At 38.9% G+C, this 25,353-nt stretch overlaps 1 protein-coding gene across 11 annotated transcripts in view; it reads left to right on the forward strand.

Moving 5' to 3' along the window:
* LOC145509796 (uncharacterized) overlaps window positions 1-25,353 on the forward strand; it is an 889,905-nt gene that overhangs the window by 539,523 nt on the left and 325,029 nt on the right. The window contains exon 1 of one of the 11 annotated variants that reach the window (XR_014056467.1): window positions 7,911-7,972. The exons of the other annotated variants lie outside the window; for them this stretch is intronic. The gene's annotated coding sequence lies outside the window, so the exon portion shown is untranslated. Of the gene's footprint in view, window positions 1-7,910; window positions 7,973-25,353 lie in introns of those variants that run through there. 11 annotated transcript variants of the gene reach the window in all.

The following is a 25,353-nucleotide window of genomic DNA, read 5'->3' on the forward strand; positions in this document are numbered from 1 at the left end:
TCAAAGACCTAAATATGAGATAAAACTCTCTAAGAGTCTTAGAATAAAATATAGGCATAAATATTCATAATCTTGTATGATGTAATGGTTTCTTAGATATGACAACAAAAGCCCATACTTACAAATAAATAAATCGAACATCATTAAAATGAAAAATTCTGGTGACTCAAAGGATACCATCAAGAAAGTGAAATACAACTCACAGAATAGGAGAATATTTTGCAAATAACATATCTGTTAAGGATATACATAATTCATATAGCTCAAAAATAAAAAGAAATAACACAACTAAAAATGGACAAATGATATGAATAGATATTTTCCCAAAGAATATATAAAAATGGCAGTAAGTACATGAATATATCAGTATCATTAGACATGAGAGGATTGCAAATCAAAACCACAATGAGATACCACTTCAAAAAAGACAGATAATAACGTATTTTGACAAGGGGATAGAGAAATTAAAACCCTCATAAACTGGGAAATATCATGTGATACAGTCACTTTGGAAAGCAGTTGGGCAGCTTATCAAATGATTAAACCTAGAATTACAATGAGTTCCAGCAATTCTGCTCCAGATGAAGGACCAAGAGAAATGAAAACATATCTCCACACAAAAACTTGTGTACAGATATTCAGAGTAGCAGGCGACTGGTTAAACAAAATATAGTAAATACACAGAAAAGGATGTAATTCATCAATAAAAAGAAGTAATCTGCTGATACTCATAAGAATATGTGCATTTCTCAAATAGATTATACTGAGTATAATTCAGACAAAAGAAGCCATCCTGAATGACTACATATGCATGTTCTTCTAGAACAGTCAGAGGGGCTATCAGTGAGTGATTGCCGACAGCCACATGGAAGGCTTAGTAGTCACCAGAAAAGGCCCTGAGGGCACTTTCTGAGAAGCTGAAAAATTTCTTTTGTTTGAAACGCCATAACTCGCGTCTAAAAGAAAAGAAATTGTTTGTGTGTATATATATATATATATATATATGTATATATACATATATATAATTGTATGTGTGTGTATATATATATATATGTATATATACATATATATAATTGTATGTGTGTGTATATATATATATATATATATGTCAAAATTCATGAATAATACACTTTATTTTTTTATTTTTTATTTTTTTATAAATTTATTTATTTTAGTTGGGGGCTAATTACTTTACAATATTGTAATAGTTTTTGCCATACATTGACATGAATCAGCCATGGGTTTACATGTGTTCCCCTTCCCGGATCCCCCACCCACCTCCCTCCCCATCCCATCCTTCTGGATCATCCCATTGCCCCGGCCCTGAGCCCTTGTCACATGCATCGAACATGGAATGGTGCTCTGTTTCACATATGACAATACACATGTCTCAATGCCATTCTCCCAGAACGTCCCACCCTCACCTTCTCCCTCAGAGTCCATAAAATTGTTCCATGCATCTGTGTCTCTTATTCTGTCTCGCATATAGGGTTATCGTTACCATCTTTCAAATTCCATATATATGCATTAGTATACTGTATTGTTGTTTTTCTTTCTGGCTTACTTCACTCTGTATAATGGGCTCCAGTTTCATCCATCTCAGTAGAACCGATTCAAATGTATTTTTTTTTAATGGCTGAGTAATATTCCATTGTGTATATGTACCACAGCTTCCTTATCCATTCGTCTGCTGATGGACATCTAGGTTGCTTCCATGTCCTGGCTATTGTAAACAGTGCTGCGATGAACATTGGGGTACACGCGTCTCTTTCAATTCTGGTTTCCTCGGTGTATATGCCCAGCAGTGGGATTGCTGGGTCATATGGCAGTTCTATTCCCAGTTTTTTAAGGAATCTCCACACTGTTCTCCATAGTGGCTGTACTAGTTTGCATTCCCACCAACAGTGTAAGAGGGTTCCCTTTTCTCCACACCCTCTCCAGCATTTATTGCTTGTAGACTTTTGGATAGCAGCCATTCTGACTGGTGTGAAATGATACCTCATTGTGGTTTTGATTTGCATTTCTCTAATAATGAGTGATGTTGAGCATCTTTTCATGTGTTTGTTAGCCATCTGTATGTCTTCTTTGGAGAAATGTCTGTTTAGTTCTTTGGCCCATTTTTTGATCGGGTCGTTTATTTTTCGGGAATACAGCTGCAGAAGTTGCTTGTATATTTTTGAGATTAATTGTTTGTCTGTTGCTTCATTTGCTATTATTTTCTCCCATTCTGAAGGCTGTCTTTTCACCTTGTTTATAGTTTCCTTTGTTGTGCAAAAGCTTTTAATTTTAATTAGGTCCCATTTGTTTATTTTTGCTTTTATTTCCAATATTCTGGGAGGTGGGTCATGGAGGATCCTGCTGTGATTTATGTCGGAGAGTGTTTTGCCTATGTTTTCCTCTAGGAGTTTTATTGTTTCTGGTCTTACGTTTAGATCTTTAATCCATTTTGAGTTTATTTTTGTGTACGGTGTTAGGAAGTGTTCTAGTTTCATTCTTTTACAAGTGGTTGACCAGTTTTCCCAGCACCACTTGTTAAAGAGATTGTCTTTTCTCCATTGTATATTCTTGCCTCCTTTGTCGAAGATAAGGTGTCCATATGTGCGTGGGTTTATCTCTGGGCTTTCTATTTTGTTCCATTGATCTATATTTCTATCTTTGTGCCAATACCATACTGTCTTGATGACTGTGGCTTTGTAGTAGAGCCTGAAGTCAGGCAGGTTGATTCCTCCAGTTCCATTCTTCTTCCTCAAGATTGCTTTGGCTATTCGAGGTTTCTTATATTTCCATACAAATTGTGAGATGATTTGTTCTAGTTCTGTGAAAAATACCATTGGTAGCTTGATAGGGATTGCATTGAATCTGTAGATTGCTTTGGGTAGAATACTCATTTTCACTATATTAATTCTTCCAATCCATGAACACGGTATATTTCTCCATCTGTTTGTGTCCTCTTTGATTTCTTTCATCAGTGTTTTATAGTTTTCTATATATAAGTCTTTTGTTTCTTTAGGTAGATATATTCCTAAGTATTTTATTCTTTTTGATGAAGTGGTGAATGGTATTGTTTCCTTAATTTCTCTTTCTGTTTTCTCAATATTGGAGTATAGGAATGCAAGGGATTTCTGTGTGTTAATTTTATATCCTGCAACTTTACTATATTCATTGATCAACTCTAGTAATTTTCTAGTAGAGTCTTTAGGGTTTTCTATGTAGAGGATCATGTCATCTGCAAACAGGGAGAGTTTTACTTCTTCTTTTCCTATCTGTATTCCTTTTATTTCTTTTTCCGCTCTGATTGCTGTGGCCAAAACTTCCAAAACTATGTTGAATAGTAGTGGTGAAAGTGGGCATCCTTGCCTTGTTCCTGACTTTAGGGGAAATGCTTTCAATTTTTCACCATTGAGGATAATGTTTGCTGTGGGTTTGTCATATATAGCTTTTATTATGTTGAGATATATTCCTTCTATTCCTGCTTTCTGGAGGGTTTTAATCATAAATGGATGCTGAATTTTGTCAAAGGCTTTTTCTGCATCTATTGAGATAACCATATGGTTTTTTTCTTTCAATTTGTTAATGTGGTGTATTACATTGATTGATTTGCGGATGTTAAAAAAACCTTGCATTCCTGGGATAAAGCCCACTTGGTCATGATGTATGATCTTTTTAATATGATGTTGGATTCTGTTTGCTAGAATTTTATTAAGGATTTTTGCATCTATGTTCATCAGTGATATTGGCCTGTAGTTTTCCTTTTTTGTGACATCTTTGTCCGGTTTTGGAATTAGGGTGATGGTGGCCTCATAGAATGAGTTTGGAAGTTTACCATCTTCTGCAATTTTCTGGAAGAGTTTGAGTAGGATAGGTGTTAGCTCTTCTCTAAATTTTTGGTAGAATTCCGCTGTGAAGCCGTCTGGTCCTGGGCTTTTGTTTGCTGGAAGATTTCTGATTACAGTTTCGATTTCCGTGCTTGTGATGGGTCTGTTAAGATCTTCTATTTCTTCCTGGTTCAGTTTTGGAAAGTTATACTTTTCTAAGAATTTGTCCATTTCTTCCAAGTTGTCCATTTTATTGGCATATAGCTGTTGGTAGTAGTCTCTTATGATCCTTTGTATTTCTGTGGAGTCTGTTGTGATCTCTCCATTTTCATTTCTAATTTTGTTGATCTGATTCTTCTCCCTTTGTTTCTTGATGAGTCTGGCTAATGGCTTATCAATTTTGTTTATCTTCTCGAAAAACCAGCTTTTAGTTTTGTTGATTTTTGCTATGGTCTCTTTTGTTTCTTTTGCATTTATTTCTGCCCTAATTTTTAAGATTTCTTTCCTTCTACTGACCCTGGGGTTTTTCATTTCTTCCTTTTCTAGTTGCTTTAGGTGTAGAGTTAGTTGATTTATTTGATTTTTTTCTTGTTTCTTGAGGTACACCTGTATTGCTATGAACCTTCCCCTTAGTATTGCTTTTACAGTGTCCCATAGGTTTTGGGTTGTTGTGCTTTCATTTTCATTCGTTTCTATGCATAATTTTATTTCTTTTTTGATTTCTTCTGTGATTTGTTGGTTATTCAGAAGCGTGTTGTTTAGCCTCCATATGTTGGAACTTTTAATAGTTTTTTTCCTATAATTGAGGTCTAATCTTACTGCATTGTGGTCAGAGAAGATGGCTGGGATGATTTCAATTTTTTTGAATTTACCAAGGCTAGATTTATGGCCCAGGATGTGATCTATCCTGGAGAAAGTTCCATGTGCACTTGAGAAAAAGGTAAAATTGATTGTTTTGGGGTGGAAACTCCTGTAAATATCAATTAAATCTAATTTGTCTATTGTATCATTTAAAGTTTGTGTTTCCTTGTTAATTTTCTGTTTAGTTGATCTATCCATATGCGTGAGTGGAGTATTAAAATCTCCCACTATTATTGTGTTGTTGTTAATTTCTCCTTTCATACTTGTTAGTATTTGCCTTATATATTGTGGTGCTCCTATGTTGGGTGCATATATATTTATGATTGTTACGTCTTCTTCTTGAATTGATCCTTTGATCTTTATGTAGTGTCCTTCTTTGTCCCTTTTCACAGCCTTTATTTTAAAGTCTATTTTATCTGAAATGAGTATTGCGACTCCTGCTTTCTTTTGGTCTCCGTTTGCATGGAATATGTTTTTCCATCCTTTCACTTTCAGCCTGTGTGTGTCCCTAGTTTTGAGGTGGGTCTCTTGTAGACAGCATATATAGGGGTCTTGTTTTTGTATCCATTCAGCAACCCTTTGTCTTTTGGTTGGGGCATTCAACCCATTTACATTTAAGGTAATTATTGATAAGTATGATCCTGTTGCCATTTACTTTGTTGTTTTGAGTTCGTGTTGAAACATCCTTTCTGTGTTTCCTGTTTAGAGAAGATCCTTTAGCATTTGCTGGAGAGCTGGTTTGGTGGTGCTGAATTCCCTCAGCTCTTGCTTGTCTGTAAAGCTTTTGAATTCTCCTTCATATCTGAATGAGATCCTTGCTGGGTACAGTAATCTGGGTTGTAGATTATTCTCTTTCATTACTTTAAGTATGTCCTGCCATTCCCTTCTAGCCTGAAGGGTTTCTATTGAAAGATCAGCTGTTATCCTTATGGGGATCCCCTTGTGTGTTATTTGTTGTTTTTCCCTTGCTGCTTTTAATATTTGTTCTTTGTGTTTGATCTTTGTTAATTTGATTAATATGTGTCTTGGGGTGTTTCGCCTTGGGTTTATCCTGTTTGGAACTCTCTGGGTTTCTTGGACTTCTGTGACTATTTCTTTCCTCAATTTAGGGAAATTCTCAACTATTATCTCCTCGAGTATTTTTTCATGGCCTTTCCTTTTATCTTCTTTTTCTGGGACTCCTATGATTCGAATGTTGGGGCGTTTCATATTGTCCCAGAGGTCCCGGAGGTTTTCCTCATTTCTTTTGATTCTTTTTTCTTTTTTCCTCTCTGCTTCGTTTATTTCCATCATTCTATCTTCTACCTCACTTATCCTATCTTCTGCCTCCATTATTCTACTGTTGGTTCCCTCCAGAGTGTCTTTTATCTCCTTTATTTCATTATTCATTCTATATTGATTCCTTTTTATTTCTTCTAAGTCCTTGATAAACATTTCTTGCATCTTCTCAATCTTCGTCTCCAGGCTATTTATCTGTAACTCCATTTTGCTTTCAAGATTTTGGATCATTTTTATTATCCTTATTCTAAATTCTTTTTCAGATAGATTCCCTATCTCCTCCTCTTTTGTTTGGCTTTGTGGGCATTTCTCATTTTCCTTTACTTGCTGAGTATTTCTCTGCCTTTTCATCTTGTTTAGATTGCTGTGTTAGGCGTGGCCCTTCTGTATTCTGGTAGTATGAAGTTCCTCTTTGTTGTGGAGGTTCCTCACTGCGGCTGGGGTTGGACAGGTGGCTTGTCAAGGTTTCCTGGTTGGGGGAGCTTGTGTCGGTGTTCTGGTGGGTGGAGCTGGATTTCTGCTCTCTAGAGTGTAATGGAGTGACCAGTATTAATTTTTGAGATGTCTGTGGATTTGGTGTGCCTCTGGGCAGCCTGTATATTGATGCTCAGGTCTATGTTCCTTCGTTGCTGGAGAATTTGTGTGGTATGTCTTGCTCTGGAACTTATTGTCTCTTGGGTGGAGCTTGGTTTCAGTGAATTTATGGAAGCTATTGGATGGTCTCTTATTAATTAATGTTTCCCCTGGCTTTCAGTCTTATTCTTGCAGTAGCCTCAAGACTTCTCCTTCCATACAGCCTCAATAATAAAACTTTTAGGTTAATGGTGAAAAGATTCTCCACAGTGAGGGATACCCAGAAAGGTTCACTGAGTTACATGGAGAGATGAGGTGGGGGGGGTGGGTTGAGGTGACCAGGAGGGGAAGAGGGGAATTCAAATGTGGAGAGAGCAATCTAGCCAGTAAGCACTTCCCTCTGTGCTTTCCACAGTTTGGAACCCTCAGAGTGATTCACAGAGATACATAGAGAGGGGGGAGGAAGGTAATAGAGGTGAGCATGAGTAGAAAGGGAGGAATTAAGAGGGGAGAGAGAGATCTGGGCAGTATCCTGTTCCTGAAGTGTTCTCCGGTACCCAGAACACCCTCAGAGATTCACAGAATTGGGTTGAGAAGAGAAGGAGGAGGGTGGGAGATAGAGGTTCCCTGGGGGAGAAGAAAGAGCATTAATAGGGGGGGAGAGTGATCAGGCCAGTGATCACACTCCTGAGTAAAAATGGGTCCTAAAGATTGGGTTCTTAAATGTACAAAGTTGATATCAAATATGTAAAACAAAGATTAAAAATCTAGAGTAGAGGTTAGACTCTTATAAAACTTACAATCTAAAAAAAAAAAGAAAAAAGGAAACAGTGTAAAAAGAAAAAAAAACAGTAAAACAGTAAAAAAAGAAACAGTAAAAAAATGTAGAACAGGAAAAAAAAACATTAAAAAAAAGAAAACACAAAAGGTATAAGATATATGTATGTAGTTTGCTTCAAAAATAGGGTTGTTTTTTTTTTTTTTGCAAGTTAATAGTGGGTTATGAAAATGAAAGTTAAAGGTGTAATAGAGGACTTGAAGAAAAAGGAAAGAAGAGAAAAAAAAATTGTTTTTTTAATTAAAAAAAAATTAAAAAAAAAATTAAAAAAAAAAATAATAGTAAAAAATATATATATCCCGGACTTTCTCTGAAGCTGTTGTGAGCAGTGTGGGATCTGCTCAGTTTTAGATAGATCCTTATTCCTGCTTATACTTTTCAAGATCTATAGGACCTTTTTAATGCAATCGGTATTAACTACAGGGATCTTAATCTGTTGGCCTGTCCCTTCCAAAGCGCTTCCCTCTGTTTATTTGGCTTCTGTTTGGAGATCTCTTCAGTATCTAATTTCCGCCCTGCAACAAAGCGGTGGAGGTGATCTCTTTAGGTTCGCTTGTTCAATCGTGCTGTGGGGAGGAAGGAACACTGCAATTCTGGCGTGTGTGTGGTAAGCTCGCAGTGTCTCGGCCGCACTGGGTTCGCCCCCGCTCACGGCGTGTGTGCTTTCCCCGTCTACCCTGCTCAGGCTTCAGGTTACTCGGCCGGGGAGCGGGCCCTGAGCTGCGTGCACTTCCCAGGTCTAAGCCGCTCAGGTTCAGGCTCCCGGTTACTCCACAAAGGCGCAGACTCGGTTTCGCCCGCGGCTTGTGCCGTTCCCGGTCGGAGCTGCCCAGGCGGCCAGAAGTTTGGCGAGGGCGCTGTCCCCTGTTGGGGCGGTGCGGCTTATCACCACCCTGGTCCCCGCCTCGGTTTACGGGCGCGCCCGGCTCCGGTGTGCTTTGTGTCGGTTCTGGGGAGCTGGTCTCTGGCTGCTACTCTCCCGGTGGCTGTCGACCCTCCGGGATCTCAGGCAGTCTTTGCTTAGAAACTGGGAGCCTGTTTGCAGTTTGGTAGGGGGTGCCCTCTCTGGAGCCGAGTTTGCCCCTTTCCGGCTCTGGCGGGCCCCGCCTGCCCGCTGTGTCCGGCGGGGGATGGGGCGGTCCGCAGCCGGCTAGCTCTCCTCTGGTATCGCTCAGTCCTTTGTTCTGTGAGCGGGCCGGCAGTGCCTTAGAGTTGGGCTTTTCGCGGGATAGTTCTCTCTCTCTCTCGCTGTCCCACAGTTTAGGTTACTATCTCACGTTAGCTCCCTCAGATCGCCCTCGGGGCACTCGGGCCCGGTCCTTACCCTAGGCAATGCCGCCCGCTCCTCTCCGTTCAGCCCCCACTTGCTGGTGGCGGATGATGCGAGTGTCTGGGGTTCTTTGCTGGGAGTTGCTTTAGGCACGTAATCTGTGGATTTTATTTATTTTTTCCTCCCAGTTACGTTGCCCTCCGAGATAAAAAATCCTCCCCCACACCCGCCGGTGAGAGGGTTTCCTGGTGCTTGGAAATTCCTCCTCTTTTACGACTCCCTCCCCGGGACGGGTCTCCGTCCCTAACTCTTTTGTCTCTCTTTTTATCTTTTATAATTTCTCCTACCTCTTTTGAAGATAATGCGCAGTTTTTGTGAAAGCCTGACGTCCTCAGCCAGCCTTCAGAAGTAGTTTTGTGAAGTTTGGTCAGCGTTCAGATGTTCTTTCAATAAATTTGTAGAGGAGAGAGTGGTCTCTCCGTCCTATTCCTCCGCCATCTTAGCCCCGCCTCCCTCTTGGGAGTTTTTAAAACTCTTGGAGTGCCCCTAATACACTTTAAAATCAGTACTTTTGTATTTGTCAAGTGTTCCCTGGTGGCTCAGCTGATAAAGAATCGTCCTACAATGCGGGAGACCTGGTTTCGATCCCTGGGTTGGGAAGATCCCTTGGAGAAGGGAAACACTACCCACTCCAGTATTCTGGCCTGGATAATCCCATGGACCATATAGTCCATGGGGTTGCAAAGAGTCAGACACAACTGAGCAACTTTTGCTTTATACTTTAATAACATTGATTTAAAAATGAAGCCACAGTACACAATAAAACAAAGAAAAGGCTAAAATCTGTGAGTTGAAAGTAGATGTAGAAACTAGCTTTTAAATTTTTCTTGGTTAATATATCAGGAGACTCAGGCCTTGGGATGGAAAATGCCTTTCTTAATGCTAACCTCACAGGTCAGCAGACTTAGCCCTAGAGCTGAATTCTGACATTTTTCATTGCTGGGTACAAAATGCAGGTGATATTGCTAGGTTATAACTCAGTTCATAATTTTTAGGGTGCAAGTGTTATATCCATTAATCAAGATTTAGAGGGAAGTTAAAGCAGAATTAGAAACTTTATCCAGTTTTATTATAAATATACCAGAAAGTATGTATAGTGCATATGAATATGAATATATGGAAAGAAGTTCTCACATTGCTATCTAGACGGGCTGAGAAAATGTTTAGGGCTTGCTGCCACAGGTCCGATACAGTTGATGACACAGAGTAGAATATGAAAGGAGGATATATTTCTCCAAAAATATAGTTTTATCATAAATATAGTTGAGATTAAATTTTCCTATAGATTAGAATGTCATAAGCACTAAAATTTTAAAAATAATGATATTAGGAAAAATACAAAATCTTACTATAAACAAAAATATTAAGTAAGTTTCAATTCTGAAAGTAAGATACTCATAGAACAGTAATAATTAATTTAATTCAGGCTTGTTTTTGTATTATGATAACAATTTATGAGCTGAAAGTATCAGATGTCTAAAAAATTTTGAAGCTGCTGCTGCTGCTGCTAAGTCGCTTCAGTCATGTCCGACTCGGTGCAACCCCATAGACCGCAGCCCACCAGGCTCCTCTCTCCATGGGATTCTCCAGGCAAGAACACTGGAGTGGGTTGCCATTTCCTTCTCCAATGCAGGAAAGTGAAAAGTGAAAGTGAAGTCTCTCAGCCATGTCCAACTCTTCACAACCCCATGGACTACAGCCTACCAGGTTCCTCCATCCATGGGATTTTCCAGGCAAGAGTACTGGAGTGGGGTGCCATTGCCTTCTCCAAATTTTGAAGCTAGAGCTCCATAAAGGATATAGTACTTTCCTTTTTTACAAGATTATTTTCTTTGACATACATTTAATTAGCTCTCCAATTCTCAGAATATTTATATGTTACTTCTATTTTGACCCAATTTAACAATATAAGAATTTAAATGTTAGATGCAGGAAGTAAGAATAAAAATACCTTTGGGGAATGTTTGCGAAAAGAAGGAAGGAAGGGAGGGAAGAAGGAATATGAATGGAAAAAAGGAAAAGATTAAGTCTAAATGGACACAGAGATTCCTTCCAAAAAAAAGTGGACAAATCAGTTTTGTTTAGTTCAGTGCCTTTTCTAACATACACCAAAATAAGCATATGCTATTTATAATTTAAAGAGATGAATTAATATGCTGAAAGATGAGATAGTATGACTAATGAAGATGAAAAGGAAAACATTTGAATTGCCTTTTTGCCCTGAATAACTATGTGGCTTTAGAACCTTGGGTAGAATTAATAGTGTTGCTGCCACTAATCCCAATCTTGTCAGAACATTTTCAGTGGAATGCTACCCACTGTCGGTTATGTACTGAAGTGACAGAGGGAAAAGAAGAAGCAGACAAAGCCTCAAGAAGGAGGGTGGTTTTTCTCCAGCTCCTAGTCTCTTCTCTGCTACATCCTGCCCAAAGCTCTCTTTCCCAAGGCCTGAGAAAAGGGCCTGGACAGGCTATCAGGAGCAATGCATACACTGTTCTATGTGGGGTAGTATCCTTGACAAAGAAAAGGGATTGTGTCCTGCTGAAGTTGCTTCTATACTGAAAAGCTGGGAAATTATTGATTTAATATATGATCAGTGACTAAAAATCTGTTCATATAAACAGTGTAGTGATTTCTCTATGACCGTAAAAGCCTAGAATACTTTAGCACAAATCCCAAACAAAAGTCAGCCTGAATGATATTTTTGTTTGCTTTAATTATTGACAGTATATCTATATCTAGGACAGATCTATTATCTATACTATAAGTGGATTAAATTAAAAGAAAAAAAAAGACGCTAGAATATGTTTTGCTTTTCATTGTGAATATCTCTCAGAGTTAGGAAAACATTTTCAACTGTAAGATGGAGAGAAAAAAAACTAGTTTCTGAAATTACAAATGGAAAGGTAATTGTTGTGGAAAAGTATGCAAAATACTACCATCTCTCTCTCTTTTTTTTGATGATTAACAGCTTCTTAAAAAAGGGAATGACTTGACTCATGCCAACTACCTGTACATAATCTGATGGGAAACAGAGGTAGCAGGCTCCTTCTATTTTCTTTTTCCCATTGAATTAGAACTACTGGGAGTCTTGAAATATCAGACTGATTTATTTTGCCTAAGTGAATCTGTAATGTTTACTCCAAATGTCATGTAATTTCATTTGGGGTTTTCTTGAGCCACGAACTGCTGAATGAGTCTACTAAGCTGGGTCACCTTGCTGTGAGTTTGCTAGCTAGAACACAATAAGAGAGACACCCAAATAGTGATAGAATCATGAGAGGGTTGGAGGCACTGAGGATCCAAGAACCCAGTTTTGGCGTTCTTGTTAAAATGCCTGAGCCAAATGCTTATACTGCCTGGAGCCTGCTTGTTTTGCAAACTGTCGCATACTCTTTTAGATGACATTACATATGGAGCCATAAACTCAATCTAGCAATTTATTGGCTTCCAGTTTTTCTTCCAGCAATATCAATCTCTTGCTGAATATTTGAAATTTAATCTCTTTGGATATTCAATAGCAAGTGGTAGCCCTGATCATTTAGTTTGTCTGGCATCAGAGAGTAGAGAAAAGGTTGATGCTAAGCAGGAGATGCTCGGAGAGAGAAATCATTGAAGTTGTTTGCCTGTGATGATCAGCAAATGAGACTTTGTTCCCCTTTCAGGGTCTACTTTGTAATGTGGTGACTCTTTAGTGTCACTGCCAAGAAAGGTGAGAATGAGACCCCTATATTTTTCTAGCTTCAAAATCACTAGGGAAGTTGAAGATGTAAATAAAAAATCAGATTTAAATTTTATTCTGCTCAAATTTTGAGCCTCTGATGAATGAAAAACATATGCTTTTTCCAAAGTTGTTTACTTGGCATGAGGTGTGTTTAGTTACTTAGAAATTAAGATTCTGTTTGAGCTAGATGCAGTATAATATTTAAGTAGTCTGTTTGGGACCCAAAGTCATGTACCATCAAAATGTTTTAAATGATAGTTAGATTCATAGATCAACCAGTAAAGATATATTCAACCCATAACAGACATTGTGGATAGAATCTTGTTATCACATCTTGAAACTGACTGTAAAGATTATATTTCCATAGAAAATGCACTTACCGATCCAAACTGGGTTGACTGGAAAGTATCATCTCTGCTAATGCCTTTGATAAGAGGGATGATGAGCTGAATAAAATTTAAATCTGATTTTTTATTTACAACTTAAACTTCCCTACTGATTTTGAGGCTAGAAAAATATAGGGGTCTCATATTCTTCTTTCTTGGCAGTGACACTATAGAGCCACCATATTTCAAAGCAGACCCTGGAAGGGAAACAAAGTCTCATTTGCTGATGGTCACAGGCAAACAACTTCAATGATTTCTCTCTCCTAGCATTTCTCATTTAGCGTCAGCCTTTTCTCTCCTCTCTGATGCCAGACATATTAAATGGTCATAGCATTTCTTCCAAGGAGCAAGTGTCTTTTAATTTCATGGCTGCAGTCACCATCTGCAGTGATTTTGGAGCCCAAGAAAATAAAGTCTGTCACTGTTTCCATTGTTTCTCCTAAACGCTATGACCAACCTAGACAGCATATTAAAAAGCATAGGCATTACTTTGCCAACAAAGATCTGTTTAGTCGAAGCTATGGTTTTTCCAGTAGTCATGTATGGATGTGAGAAAGAAAGCTGAGCGCCAAAGAACTGATGTTTTTCAAAGACTCTTGAGAGTCCTTTGGACTGCAAGGAGATCCAACCAGTCAGTCCTAAAGGAAATCAGTCCTGAGTATTCATTGGAAGGACTGATGCTGAAGCTGAAGCTTCAATACTTGCACCACCTGATGCGAAGAATTGACTCATTGGAAAAGACTCTGATGCTGGGAAAGATTGAAGGCGGGAGGAGAAGGGTACAACAGAGAATGAAATGGTTGAATGGCCTCACTGACTCAATGGACATGAGTTTGAGCAAGCTCTGGGAGTTGGTGATGGACAGGGAAGCCCTGCATGCTGCAGTCCAAGGGGTGGCAAAAAGTCGGACATGGCTGAGCAACTGAACTAACTGACTAACAGGTCACTGGTGGTAGCTACCACAGTTGGGGAAGGGTGGATGGCTCACAGGCTGGGAGTGATGACTAGACTTGGGTAGTAAGGATGTGTGAGAAAAGTATCCATCTACAGACAGACAGCAGTAGGCGGCCTCCCAGTTCAGCTCACAACCCAATGCTTAGATTTCTTTTCTCAGGCATGAAGTATTTGCTCAGGCTGGAATCAGCATGGATTTACAGCCTCTCACCTGTTTTCTATGCTGTTCACTTCTCACCAGCTTCCCTGGTGACTGAGATGATAAAGAATCTGCCTGTAGTGCAGGAGACCTGGGTTTGATCCCTGGGTTGGGAGGATATCCTGGAGAAGGGAATGACACCCTACTCCTGTATTCTTGCCTAGAGAATTCCATAGACAGAGGGACCTGGTGGGCTACAGTCCATGGGGTCGCACAAGAGTTAGACATTACTAAGTGACTAACACACACCTGTTTTCTATAGATTAAAAAAAAATTCTTCAAAATACTTCTTTCTGTGATTCTATAACATTTCTTCATTTAGGGCTGCCCTGGAATGATAGTCCAAAAAATCATTTTACATCTTACAGTGGGGAAAAGGCAGTCTCTTCAGCAATTGGTGTTGGGAATTCGGACAGCCACGTGTAAATCAATGTAGTTAGAACACATCCTTACATCAAGCAAAAATAAACTCAAAATGGCTTAAAGACTTAAATTTAAGATATGACACCATAAAACTCCTAGAAGAAAATGCAGGCAAAACATTCTCTGACATAAACAGTACTGATGTGTTCTTAGGTCAGTCTCCCAAGGCAATAGAAATAAAAGTAAAAATAAAGAAAATGGGACCTAACCAGACTTAGAAGTTTTTGTACAATAAGGGAAACCATAAACAAAATGAAAAGACAGTCTGTGCACTGGGAGAAAATGTTTGCAAATAATATGATAGACAAAAGCTTAATTTCCAAAATATAGAAACAGCTTATACAATTCAATAATAAAAAAATAATCCGATTGAAAAATGGGCAGGAAAACTACACAGACATACAGATGGACAATAGGCACGTGAAAAGATGCTCAACATCACTAACATTAGAGAAATGCAAATCAAAACTACAATGAAGTACCACTTCACACATATCAGAATGACTATCATTAAAATGTCTACAAATCATAAATGCTAGAGAGGATGTGGAGAGAAGGGCACTCTCTTACACTGTTGGTGGGAATGTAAATTGGTGCAGCCACTATGGAAAATGGTATGAAAGTTCCTCAAAAATCTAAGAGTTGCCATATGATCCAGCAATCTCACTGCTGAGTCTAAACCCAGACAAAAGTATAATTAGAAAAGATATATGCACCCTTATATTCATAGCAGCATTATTTATAATAGTGAAGATATGGAAACAACCCAACTTTCCATCAATAGAGGAACTGATCATGAAGACGTGACTCTCTCTCTGTGTACACACACACACACACACACACTTATACATACTGTGGGATACTCCTCAATCAAGAAAAATGAAATAATGCCATTTCAGCAACGTGGATGGACCTAGAGATTATCAGACTAAGAAAAGTGAGTCAGAAGGAGAAAGACAAATACCCTAAAATACACTCATATGTGGAATCTAAAATATGACACGAATGAACATATCTATAAAACAGAAACAGTCTCACAGACTTTGAGAACAGATTTGTAGTTACCAGGGGAGAAGGTCATAGGGGAAGGAAGGATTGGGGCTTGGGATTAGCAGATGCAAATTATTTTGTATAGTATGGATAAACAACAAGGTCCTACTGGAATTATATTCAATATCCTGTGATAAACCATAATGTAAAGAATATGAAAAAGAACATATATGTATAACTAAATCAATTTGCTGTAAAGCAGATATTAATACAATACTGTAAATGAACTATAGTTCAATAAAATTTTTTAGAAAGTTTATATTTCATTAGAAAAGACATACATATAAACAAAGATATGCAGTAATGTATTAATGCAGAGAAATGACCATAGGCTCTTTTATCTGTTTCCTATTATGCTAAAAAAACACACAAACTCAGTGACCTAACACAACACAAATTTATTCTCTTATGGTTCAGAAGTCCTTAAATCAAAACACTGATAGACTGCATTCTTTATGTAGATCAATGGGAGAGTCCATTTCCTTGACTTTTCTAGCTTGTAGAAGCTGCCTGCATTCCTTTGCTTGTGGCTCTACTCTTCATCTTGAAAGCCAGCAGCACGGCATCTTCCAGTGTCACTCTCTCGTCTTCCTGCTTCCATCATTGCATTACTTTTTCTGACTCTGACCATCCTACCTGCTTCTTATAAAGACTCTTGTGATTATATTGGCATCACCTGGGCACTTGGAATTGGACTTTGATGTTTTGTGGGGAAACAGTAACTAATGTACCACAGCTATAGTGGAGTTCAGAGGAACGGTATTTTGCATTTTAGGAGTGGGTGGATGTAGGATATTAGAGGAGACTTCTTTGAAGTATTATTGTTTGAGTCGAGATTTGGCCATTGAGTAAATACTCACTTGCCAACAGAAGGTATCCAGCAGTGGGCAGTGTGAATAATTCTCACTGGGAAGACAGAGAAAAAGTAATGCGCAGAGAACTGCAAGTAGTTTGACTTGCCTAAAAGATAATTTTGAGGAGAAAATTCCCAAAGGGATAAAACCGGACGTGTGTGCTTAGATGTTTATACAGAAGCTTATGTTCCAAAATGAGGTGTCTAGAGTAGGACTGCCACCCCGCCTTGTGAACTCTAGGCACCTTGAATTCCTGAGCTCTCGGTTATGTTTTCTAATTCAGGGAAACCAGTGGCATCTACTTGTGTCCCCTCTGTCGACACTGCAGCCCAGAAGTTTCTCCAGGTAGTAAGCTGCTGCCATTGTTTTGTTTCCTGTATCTCCCTTATTTCCCATCTCAGGAGTCCCTGTCCTCCATTGCCACGTATCTGATACATTGAGTTCTGATGTTTGAAAAAAAAAAATTAAGAAACAAATTTCATAGTGCTGTAATGTCTGCTCTAGCTGAGACTGAACTTCCTTGCCCCCATTAAAAAAATAATAATAATGAGGGTAAAGATGTTGCTGAGTTCACCTTTGAGGGCAGAATTCCTTTATTTTAGGAAAAACAGCTTAATGGACTTTTCCGTTATGCTAATTAAACCAGAGGCATTGGCAATTTCAAGAAAATGAAGATGTAAAAAGAGGTGTTTGTGTTGCATCTATAAGCAGTCTACTTTTAGAAAACAAATGACTTTCTTCTGTAAGGGTCTCAGTGTGGTTGAAGGTCTAGACCAGGGTGAGGAGGCTCACTGAGTCAAAGCCCCAGATTTGGCTGTTAGTGACCCCATAAGGTTTAATAAACTAGGGGTTCAGAAGTAAGATATTAAGGAAGTGTCTTGACTTGTGAGTTCTGATCATAACTTAATGCCAATTTTTTTTCCTGAGATTCAATTTCCTCCTTTTATCTTGAAGTGTCAGGGAAGTTTTGTTAAACTTCTCAGTCAAGTCTTACTTGAAATCTAGACTGATCGAAGTTTAGGGAGATATCTGTGTCTAAATTTGGGTAAAGTGATAACAGAAGGAATGATGGCAGTCTGGGATGACTGGTGTATGATGTCAAGACATGACTGACAGAGAAACTCTTAATAGATGTCTTCAGGAAGACCAGTGGTGGAGAAGACATGGTACAGCCTTCTTGTGTTTATGGAATGTTGAATAAATTCCATGATTTCTGGAAATACGTGGAGAGGGAAATCCAAAGTTGGATTTCCTATGAAGTCTGATGAGAGCTTGCACTATTTTTATTAAGGGAAATGCCTGGAGACCTACAGGCCATAATCTCTATTAACATAGCCACCAAATAATAAGTAATGTGGCTTAGATATGAATTCCAATCTTCTTATTGGTGAAGGCAATCCATGTATGGCTAAAGAGTCTTTGTCCTCAATATATCCAGATGCTGGTTTTTGATTATCATTTTTTTCCAGGTCATTACTGAATATTCTTGATTCTACATTCAGTTCAGTCCAGTTGCTCAGTTGTGTCAGACTCTTTGCAATCCCATGGACTGCAGCATACCAGGCTTTCCTGTCCATCACCAATTCTTGGAGCTTGCTCAAACTCATGTCCATCGAATTGGTGATACCATCCAACCATCTCATCATGTCACCCCTTCTCTTCCTGCCTTCAGTCTTGCCCAGCATAAGGGTCTTTTCTAAGGAGTCAGTTCTTCGCATCAGGTGGTGAAAGTATTGGAGCTTCAGCTTAAGCATCAGTCCTATGTTACCATACTGCTTTTACTAAGCAGCATCAGAGTCATCATCTTCTTGATTTAGAGTGTTTCTAGTAACAGCTAAAAATTCTTAATCTCCCTGAATAAATTATTTGAATATCAGACTTTAATTATAGAGGCTTTATAAACTGTATATTTATGGTTATGGCTACTGCTGGATTTAAATTTGTTATTGAACAGATTTGTATGATTTGGGAATTTAATGATATCCCCTCTTCTTTATCATTACCTATAAATATTTATTGTAGCTCAGCCAGAAATGACTGACTTTGTTCTGTGACAATGGAAGTAGTTTTATAGAATTTTTTGTGCTACCTTATAGAAAGAATGTCTTCTAGGATTAGTATTATTTTTTGGTATAAAAAGAATCACTAATTTCATATTACTTTGTTGCAACAGTATCAACATATCCAATAACTTTAGTGTGATGCTTATATGTGATTTGCAATTTCTTCTAGTTAACAAAATCACTGGTTTTAATACTAGCAATAGCTATAGAAGAATGTTATCTCTAATAACCTTTGCATGATTTTTAAATGCCACTGCTGCTTTATGTCATTCAGAAAGGCATGCTGGCAGTGAAATTTTTCTCTAGGGTGAAAGTGCCAGTGACCTCTTTCCCTTCCAAGTAATGTCTCTTATAAGAGGAATGTATAATCTTTTCTACTTCACACATTCTCTGACACTGCTTAACCTACTACAGTTTGCTTTCTGACACTTCCATTCCATGGAAAGAGCACCTAACAATATCAACCATAACAGACTAATTGCAAAATCTGTCACTTAATACTCCTTTCTGTATTTGGCATCTCAAACACATCTGACACTATTGTACACTTTGTCCTCTTGCAACTCTCTCCCCTCTTAACTTCTATTGAACCATTCTTTTATTTTTATTCTATATTTTGAGTAATTCCTCTCTGACATCTACACAGTTCTTACAAATTCATGTGCCATAGACATTGTCTCTTCTTATCCTATCTTAATCTGCTTGCTTTACTATAACAGAATTCCATTGACTAGGTAGTTTATAGACAACAGAAATGTATTTCTCAAAGTTCAGGGGTCTAGAAGTCTGAGTTCAGGGTGACAGCAGGCCAGCATTTTTTCTTCTGGGTTGAGGACTTTTCACTGTATCCTCTTATGGTGAAGTGGGGCAGGGAGATCCTCCAGATTTCTTTAATAGAGGCACTAATCCTTGGAAGGAAGGTTATGGCCAACCTAGATAGCATGTTTAAAAGCAGAGACATTACTTTGCCAACAAAAGTCCATCTAGTCAAGGCTATGGTTTTTCCAGTGGTCATGTATGGATGTGAGAGTTGGATGGTGAAGAAAGCTGAGCACCGAAGAATTGATGCTTTTGAACTGTGGTGTTGGAGAAGACTCTTGAGAGTCCCTTGGACTGCAAGGCGATCCAATCAATCCATCCTAAAAGAGATCAATCCTGGGTGTTCATTGGAAGGTCTGATGTTGAAGCTGAAGCTCCAATACTTTGGCCACCTCATGCGAAGGGTTGACTCATTGGAAAAGACCCTAATGCTGGGTAGGATTGGGGGTGGGAGGAGAAGGGGACGACAGAGGGTGAGATGGTTGGATGGCATCACCGACTCGATGAACATGGGTTTGGGTAGTCTCCGGGAGTTGGTGATGGACAGAGAGGCCTGGCGTGCTGCAATTCATGGGGTCGCAGAGAGTCGGACACGACTGAGTGACTGAACTGAACTGAACTGATGAATCCCATTAATGGGGACAGAGCCTCCTGACCTACCTACCCTCCTAAGGGCCCATATGCCAATTCCATCACACTGGGCATTAGGTTTCTAATATATGTATTTTATGGGTACACATACTTTCAGTCCATAGCACTGAATTCAGTTCAGTTCAGTCGCTCAGTCATGTCCGACTCTTTGCAACCCCATGAATCACAGCACGCTAGGCCTTCCTGTACATCACCAACTCCCGGAGTCTACCCAAACCCATGTCCATCGAGTTGGTGATGCCATCCAGCCATCTCATCCTCTGTCATCCCCTTCTCCTCCTGCCCCCAATCCTTCCCAGCATTAGGGTCTTTTCCAATGAGTCAACTCTTCGCATGAGGTGGCCAAAGTATTGGAGTTTCAGCTTCAACATCAGCCCTTCCAGTGAACACCCAGGACTGATCTCCTTTAGGATGGACTGGTTGGATCTCCTTGCAGTCCAAGGGACTCTCAAGAGTCTTCTCCAACACCACAGTTCAAAAGCATCAATTCTTCGGCGCTCAGCTTTCTTCACCATCCAACTCTCACATCCATACATGACTACTGGAAAATCCATAGCCTTGACTAGACGGACCTTTGCTGGCAGAGTAATGTCTCTGCTTTTCAATATGCTATCTAGGTTGATCATAACCTTCCTTCCAAGGAGTAAGCGTCTTTTAATTTCATGGCTGCAGTCACCATCTGTAGTGATTTTGGAGCCCCCAAAAATAAAGTCTGACACTGTTTGCACTGTTTCCCCATAGCACTCAAGGGTCTACCAAAATCTTTATGCCCATGTTCTCTAGATCTGTACCTCTTATTCAAACATTCTTCTTAGAATTCCTGAGCAGACTATTTATTTGCAGTTTTTATAACTCTTGATGCAGAATCTTATCCATATGGATTTTATTAACCCTCTTCCTAAGCCCAAATGGAACCACTATTCACCCAACTCTGATGCTCAGAATGATTGAGGGCAGGTGGAGAAGATAGTGACAAAGGATGAGGTGGTCAGATGGCATCACCAATTCAATAGACATGAGTTTGAACAATCTCTGGGAGATAGCGAAGGACAGGGTAGCATGACGTGCTGTAGTGTCGCAAAGACTCAGACATGACCTAGGGATTGAACAACACCAAACTCACCCAAAACCCAACTTAAAACATTAGAATTTATGTGCTATAGAGAGCAGATCCTGACACAAAGACTAAAGTGTTAACACTTTGTTTGAGAAATGCAAGCCCAGGATGGTGAGAATGAGGACAAAAGGAACACAAGGTAAGGAAATATGTAAACCACGGGATGAGACACATTGTTAGGTTGATATTTTCTTTGCAACAGACTAGAAAGGGGGATAGCAAATCCTTCATAAGGTGTGTTTTCTGGGCCTGTAGAACTTCTCTGATCATGTTACAAGTTGAAGTCATGCCTTGAAGTGTTCTACAGAAGAGAGAACAGAAGAGGAATTTAAATGCCTGATTCTCTCAATAGTCTCACATATTCTGTTGCTCAGTAGTCACACCCTGAGGAACTAACTTTCAAACTGCATCATCTAAGCTCTTGGTGGTCAGTCAAGAAATCAAGTTGCCTCATCAGGTGGAACATTAACCCAGGGAGAAAGGAAGTAGGTTATTAAGGAACTCTGAAAAAATTCACACGTGTCAGCATCATCCCAGTCTAGTCTCCTGAATTTATTTCTATATCTCAATCTCTTGTTGTTGTTCAGTTGCAAAGTCGTGTCCTACCTTTTGTGACCCCTTGGACTGCAGCACACTAGGCTCCCCTATCCTTCACTATCTCCCGGAGTTTGCTCAAACTCATGTCCATTGAGTCCATGATGCCATCCAACCATCTTGCCCTCTGTTGGCCCCTTCTCCTCATGCCGTAAATCTTCCCCAGCACGGGGGTTTTTCCAGTGAGTCAGCTCTTTGCATCAGGTGGCCAAAGTATTGGAGCTTCAGCTTCAGTATCAGTCCTTCCAAGGAATATTCAGGATTGATTTCCCTTAGGATTGACTGGTTTGATCTCCTTGCAGTCCAGGGGACTCTCAAGAGTCCTCCAGAACCACAGTTCAAGAGCATCAATTCAATGCTCAGCCTTCTTTATGATCCAACTCTCACATCCAGTACATGACTCCTGGAAAAACCATAGCTTTGACTATATGGACCTTTGTTGGCAAAGTGATATGTCTGCTTTTTAATATGCTGTCTAGGTTTGTCATAGCTATCCTTCCAAGGAGCAAGCATCAACATTTACAGTGATTTTGGAGCCCAAGAAAATCTGTCACTGCCTCCAGTTTTTCCCTATCTCTTTGCCATGAAGTGATGGAACTGGATGCCATGATCTTAGTTTTTTGAATGTTGATTTTTAAGCCAGATTTTTCACTCTCCTCTTTCACTCTCATCTAGAGACTCTTCATATCCTCTTCACTTTCTACCATTAGAGTGATACCATCTGCATATCTGAGGTTGTTGATATTTATCCTAGCAATCTTGATTCCAGCTTGGGATTCATCCAGCCTGCCATTTCTCATGATGTACTCTGCATATAAGTTAAATAAACAGGATGACAATATACAGCCTTATCGTACTCCCGAATTTTGAACCAGTGTTCAATCTCAATCTCTACATCAGATTATTTACCAAGTCACATTATTTCAACCTCATAAGTATATCTCAAATATGTTCCCTTCTCTTATTTTCTATTGAGAATTTTTATTAAGAACCATATCAACAGTTTCTCAATTATTCACCCTAACCTGACCTTTCTTCTTTCTACTGCATTCTTCTTCAATATTTCAAAGTAAATTTTTTTAATGTAAATCTTACTATTTTACTCTACTACCTGAAATTCATCAGTGACTCCCCATTGACTCTAAAGTTAAGTCAATGTCCTTACCATGGACAGAGGCAAAAAGTTCTAATAATCTAGGTCTTCCTTAAATCTTGAGCCTCTTCCCTCATCATGCTTCATATAATGCTTTATGATCAAACTATTATCATCTGTTTTCAGGTTACCCAAACATGCCATGCTACGTTTTTCATTTGTATATTTATATCATGTTGCTGTCCATCTTCTGTTCTTTACTATTCTATTCAAACTTTTAGATCAGTAAATCAGTTCAAGTTGAAAAACCAATAAAAATATTTAGTTATTTATTCACAGCAAATATTCTTTGAACTATTCTTATGTATCAGACATTACACTATGTTCTGATGATGCAAAAGTTAACAGAACAAGCAAAAACTCATCTCTTAGAACTCATATTCCAGTAGCAGATATAGCAGAGATAGGCAATAAAGTAATAAGTAAAATACATAAGTATTTATGTATATTTGGTTAGTCAGAAGTAACCAAAAATATTAATTAGAGAAGAGTGATAAGAACTATTTGAGGTTACAATTTTAGATAGGATAAAGAGGTAACCTTTGAGTAAAGACCTAAAGAAGGTAATGATGCGTGTCATCTTGGGGGGAAAATTAGATCAGGCACAAAGGAAAGTAATTGCAATGACCTTGAAGTATAAGGAGACCTGGAGTGCTTGAGGAGTGACAAGAAAACAAGGAAAACTGGAATAGTTAATAAAGGCAGAATAGTAGACAATGAGATTAAAAATACAGTAAAAGGCCCAATTACAGGGACATGGAGACCACTGTATGACTTTGGAACAGGAAGCCAATGAAACATCTTAAATGGAAAGCAAAGAATGGCCTGGACTGTTACATTGAGAGTACACAGTAAAAGGAAAAAGACCAAAGTTAGGAGACTACTTAGTAGGCTACTGTAGTAATCTAATGTGAGATGATATTGGTTTGTTTAGGGTAGTAGTGATGAAGGTGATGAAAAGGTAGTTAAATTCTCCATATATTTGAATAATATAGCCGAGAGTTGAGATGTAGAGTATGAGAGTTTGGCATAAGCAATTGACATGGAAAGACAGGGGTTGGGACTGGGAAAGAGAATAAGGAGGTCAGTGTGGGGCATGCTGAGTTTGAGATGACCATGAGTTACCCAAGTAGCAATGTCAAGTACACAGTTGGACAATTGAGTCTGGACTTCAGGGAAAGGTCTTTGCTAGAGAGAAAGATTTAAGAATGACTATCATGGAGATGGTAGTTAAATCCATACAATTGGATGGCTTCCTTTCTTAGAGTGAAAGCCAAAATCCTGTAATCACCAAGGAAGAAGTTATAAATAGAAAATGTTCACAGACAAGGTACATTTTGGAATCTAAAGATTAAAGATTTGAAGGAACCAGAGAAAAGACTGAGAAAGTGTTAGTCGCTCAGTCGAGTCTGACTTTGCACCCCATGGACTGTGGCCCTCAGGCTCCTTTGTCCATGGGATTCTCCAGGCAGTAATACTGAGTGGGTTGCCATTTCCTTCTCCAGGGATCTTCCCAACCCAGGGATCCAACCCTGGTCTCCTACATTGCAGGCAGATTCTTTACCATCTGAGCCACCAGGGAAGCAAGAATGAGAAGGAACTGCCAATCAAGTAGTGTTAGTTGCTCAGTCATGTCTAACCCTTTGTGACCCCATGGACTGTAGCTTACTAGGCTCCTCTTCCAGGCAAGAATATTGGAGTGGGTAGCCATTCAATAAAACCAAAGATAAGTGTCCTAGGTTAGTGATTAAAGCAAGTTAGTCTTAAGTAATAAAATGACCACAAATATTTAACAGTTGAAACACAGCAGATATTTGTTTTTCCATGACCTAACGATTGAAGCCAGATGTCCTGGGATAGGGAATGCCTGTCTTTCATGAAATGAGTCAGCTATTCAGGGTTTATCTAACTTATGCCTGGTGCCACCATCCCCTGGGGATTCACTGTTATTTTCAGTTAACAGTTTAGGAATATTGCTGGAGGATGTATATCTACTTCTTACTTTACTGGACTTGGAAATGGTATGTACCTCTTCTATTTATGCTTCCATATCTTATTACTCAGTCTTATGGTCACTCCTACTTGCAAGTGAGGTTTGGAAATGTGGTATTGCTATGTGTGCCATAATAAGAAATAGATTTTTTTAAACGTATGAATAGCTAGCAGTCCATGTCATCACCAATGAAGAAATTTTTCCAAGTTGCCTCTCTCTGAATTTTAATTTTCCTTCAATTGCTTTTTTCTGATAATGGAGTCATTGACCGCATTTATTTTGTATCCCTGATGGCTTTCACGTTGACTAGGCACTTAAAAGTTCCACAAATACTGTTGAGTATAAAGGTGAAGGCATTCAAGTTGGAAGATGCTTATAGTTTACAAAATAAATAAGTAGTCAGGTAGAGTCTCCATTTCTTTGGGTAACGTGAGGCGCAGAGAAGTGTCTGGCTAAAAACCACATAGCTAGTAGGTAATGGATTTGGCCCTTGATCTCAGGTTCTCTGATTTCAGGAATATGAATAACTTTGATCATGCTTCTCTGTTTTGATTCAGTTGCAGGAAAGCTAAAGTGAAAATGAAATATTTAAATAGCTAACTCTGAGGTGTAATTTACTGAGAGTTTTACTCTACCCTCTATATAATTATTGATCTTGGATTATGACACAGACAATGA

The sequence above is a fragment of the Giraffa tippelskirchi genome, chromosome 6 (assembly GCF_054371585.1).
Source record: "Giraffa tippelskirchi isolate mGirTip1 chromosome 6, T2T-mGirTip1v1.2.pri, whole genome shotgun sequence".
Taxonomy (NCBI): Eukaryota; Metazoa; Chordata; class Mammalia; order Artiodactyla; family Giraffidae; genus Giraffa; species Giraffa tippelskirchi.